The sequence below is a fragment of the Schistocerca serialis genome, chromosome 6, assembly GCF_023864345.2.
Source record: "Schistocerca serialis cubense isolate TAMUIC-IGC-003099 chromosome 6, iqSchSeri2.2, whole genome shotgun sequence".
Taxonomy (NCBI): Eukaryota; Metazoa; Arthropoda; class Insecta; order Orthoptera; family Acrididae; genus Schistocerca; species Schistocerca serialis.
In genome coordinates, this window is record NC_064643.1 from 317332302 (window position 1) to 317336662 (window position 4361).

At 45.3% G+C, this 4361-nt stretch overlaps 1 pseudogene; it reads right to left on the reverse strand.

Annotated features, from left to right (window-relative positions):
- Nucleotides 1-1655: 1655 nt before the first annotated feature.
- Nucleotides 1656-1773, reverse strand: LOC126485806 (5S ribosomal RNA; annotated as a pseudogene).
- Between the last annotated feature and the right edge of the window lie 2588 nt (nucleotides 1774-4361).

Here is a 4361-nt window from a genome sequence, read left to right on the forward strand (position 1 = left end):
CAGAGCTGCCGTGGCGCCCCAGTGCGATAGGGGCCCGCAGCGCCAGCAAACACCACCGGGGCCCTCTCTACATTGTCTGTCTGCCAAATCAGCCCGTTGTTGTTAACGCTGCCTTTATGATTCAACGACGGCCGATGCGATGGTTCCTCCTCCCTGCTGCCCAGTCAACCATCGCCGGCCGGAGTGGCCGAGCGGTTCTAGGCGCTATGGTCTGGAACAGCGCGACCGCTACGGTCGCAGGTTCGAATCCTGCCTCGGGCATGGATGTGTGTGATGTCCTTAGGTCAGTTCGGTTTAACTAGTTCTAAGTTCTAGGGGACTAATGACCTCAGCAGTTGAGTCCCATAGTGCTCAGAGCCATTTTTTTGATAAAAGACGACCTGTGTGGTATCACGTACCGATACAACCTCAAGGGCGTCAGACATTTGGCAAGGGAATTACAAGTTTCCGCCTGACGCCAATAGCTGTCGTGTGCGATCCTGTGGACGCAATGGAACGCGACCACTGAACCAGGCCTCCAGCGGTTTTGTACCGCGATATAGCACGGCCGGCGGCAGCCACTTCGGTCTCACTCACGCCTAGCGGCGACTCCGACTGCTTCGTTTGTGCTTCAGCACAACGAGTCTCGTGCTTGTTGCTATTGCATCAGCTGAACTGTTTTTTGCTGATTAATTTGCAATGAGGCCTCCTACACTTGGAGAAATGTAAGTTAAGTAAATCTGTTTACTGTGTTAACTTATGCGCTAATCATTTCTGCTCCTGTCCAGCTTTCCTAGGGCGACAGTTGCCGTAGCACTTTGTAGCTCAGTTCTCCTAACCGTTGTGTAGTAAGTCGTACACAACAGCCTGGGTGGTGCGACCGTCGACCTCCCCGCTCCCAGTGCCGTGTCAGCGAAAGACTGTACTCTACCTGCAGTCACAGGCTTGTGTCACAGACTTTACCTTTTTATTATTATGAGTGACCACAAAAAGATATCTATCCCTGTCGCACTAAAGCGTTCGCTATTATCCGTTTAACAGTTTCGGCAGCAGAGATTTATCACGGCCAATCAGTTGCTCCCCAATCCGTAGGTGCGCTATTGACTCAACGGGCAATAGAGAGGGCGCTGTGAAGGAATTTGAATTCTTCGTACATTTCTATAGTGGTAGTGGTATTTGGCCGCACATTTTTCTGCTGTGCTCCCTGGTTTCAGTGGCCATTCGCGTGTTCATAAGACGTGTTGTCGTATCTGTTGTGGACTGTCACCACATAACCTCCATGTCTCGCATTTCCTGAGTACGTGGCAACAGCATTGCTGAACCGGTACCGCAGGTGGATCGTGTTTGTACAGATGATGATGTGCTTCCCAAACCTTTTTGACACTGTTATCTCTTTGCACAATGTTATCTGAGATCTAACTGATTGTCACTCAGCTTCAGCCACGTCCGCATCCAGAGGACATTCCCTCACACACACACTCCGTCTTCAGGCCATAAGTGGCCCATCGAGATCATCCGACCGCCGTGTGGTCCTCAGTTGAGGATGCGGATAGGAGGGGCGTGTGGTCAGCACACCGCTCTCCCGGTCGTTATGATGGTATTCTTGACCGAAGCCTTTACTATTCGGTGGAGTAGCTAGTCAATTGGCATCACGAGGCTGAGTGCACCCCGAAAAATGGCAACAGCGCATGGCGGCCTGGATGGTCACCCATCCAAGTGCCGACCACGCCCGACAGCGTTTAACTTCGGTGATCTCACGGGAACCGGTGTCTCGACTGCGGCAAGGCCGTTGCCCTAGAGGACATTTCCAGATGCTGTTATCTGAAGTGCCTTCTTCTCCGTAGGCACATACATTTGTGTCCCTCATTTTGGTCAAGTACAAGTATGCGATGCATGTGGACACAGTGGTGCGTTAGAAACCAGGCCTTCCCTTTGTGGGTTCAGACGTCGGAAACCGCCCCCTTGTTTGATATTCGGTAGAAGTTGTAGGTTCGTCTCTCTTTATCGACGCTTTTCCAATACTTCTGCCGCAGAAAGAGGATCCGATGTCTTACTTATTTCCGGTCGGCGGCAGGCATTTCTATGAGAGTTTGAACTCGGTAATAGTCATTCCCCTTCAACGAGGACGAAGCTGCTTTTTTCTGTATCTCAGTATTATGTGGGCATATTCCAAGAATAATTAGAAGTGCCTCCATAGATGTGGCGAGTAAGAAGGACTAGGACAATGACAGGAGACAAAAGAAGTATGGAGGATCAGAAACAATGTTGAAATGCGTAACACGATGGGAAAAATAGCAGACGTCGTAAGGAAAAATATACAGATGTCCTCTGAGTAAGTGTTTTCCATGGACAGCTGACATTAATGTTCTGTACACAATAAAAGATTAAAAATAAACCTAGATGATACAATTAAGTACATGCCAAGACGCATTGTTCAGACCTTCAAAGAGAAGAATGAGGTCTGGAATGCGTTTCAAGTTAAGCTAGTTGAACGATAACTGTAAACAGAGTAAAGAAGAAATGTTCATATCAAGAGCGTGAAGGGCATGTAGGTAAAGAATGGTTGGAAACCGAAACAAATCCGATACAAACTGCGCTCATAAAATTGAAAAAAAAAAAAAATTGTAGAAGCAATGGACGAGGAAGAAATCAGCTGTATTGACCGAGAGGAAACAGAAGAGAGTTTTTTAATATTGCACGGCTGGAGCCTGTCAGTATGCATAAGATTGCAGATCATTGGTATCTTTCAGTTCACTGACCACCAACGCCTCGCTTTTAACGCTCCAAGAAAAAATGCTGCCAGAACCAGTAATTCCGAGTTTTAAAAACATCCAGTGTCCTCCAATCCTTCAGAGCCTACAAGAATGCCATCTGACGAAGCTCATTCCGGATTCAGAGCGAATTCACGGGAGAAAGCGAGGGCTCGCAAAATCCACTGTTTAGAATTGCAAAAAACCTTAGAAATTTTATGTGTCGGCGTCCCAGCACCCGTAAGTCGGCCGAGCCACCGCGTCCAGCCACTTTTACTACGGAGATGCCACATAGCTTTTCTTCCTGCAGCAGCAAACAAAATTTCCGTTCTCCTTTGCCTCTTGCATTTTTATTTTTTGCTGAGTTGCGTCTACAAATTTTGCATACTGAGTGTTCACTTTGCCGAACTCCGCCTGTTGATCGAGTGGTCATTTACTGATCTTTAGTCTACTTGTTCAACTGCGAAATTGCATGGCTTTCCTAACCATCACGGCGATATATATCTTCAAAACAGTACCATTCACATTTTTATATTTCTACTACACTTATTCTTTTATGGAACTGTTTAACGGTAACCGCCTGACGTATACTGGAAACACACAAATCTGTTATCGGTGGAGGAACTGAATCATACCCCCCTGTAAGAGGCAACAGTGTCCTAAGGAAAGGTAGTTGACTCGCTTACTTAAGCAGGAGGTAATTCCGAAATGAAGATGAGACGTTTTGGTGCAAATATCGCATATAACGAGTTAACTATTTTCTGAGTGCAATAATCGTATAATTTCAATGCACTTTGATAATAATAGAAAATAGCAACTGCGATTCAGAGCGTAAACTTTAAGACATAGTACAATCTGAAGAACCCTCGTTCGTACACGTGTAATGTGCTTACTATACTGGGTATAGGTGTAGACTGAAATACTGAACTGCATAAGGTACTAAATAACGTAAACGTGAAATCTCATCTTCGATTTCCGTTCAAGATTGTTGCTTACTAAGTGTAAAGGGCTGTCAGTATTTAAATAAATGCAACCACCAAAAAGCTTCCATTTCAATTCTTCTGCGTCACTGAAGGTTAAAGCTCAATAGCCATAAAGGAATTACGGTTGAAAAGGGGACTGCTACAATCTAATATTCATGCTTCTTCTTACGCTTGTTCGTGACCTGTTTCTTAAAATATGTGCTAGACTAAAGTAGGCTTTCTCTTTCAGAGCGATTGCTTTAAATGAAAATGAGCAGCAGCATTTAAAACTGCCTATTCTTTTGAATGAGTTATCATTGACTTCTAGAGATTCTGTTTCATCGCGCGTCTTCCACCGTTCGCGCACTATGTTTCAGTATGTAATACCCATGTCAAAGAATTTTATCTGCTTTCACTTTTAGGACAATATGAGCTGCATAAGTTTAGGGGGCTAGATACGTTCGTACTTTTTTCCCTCTTGGTCAGCATTTTTATAATTTTCTGTCAATCTTTCTAGTTATGGATTGATCAGTTCTGGGGACATTGTGTCTTCTTTTTTCTGTGACGAGGTTTTACATCGGACAACTCAGAGGTTTCTCCGGTAGTTCAAACGTTGCAGAACTTTTCTACATCTACATCTACATCTACATTTATACTCCGCAAGCCACCC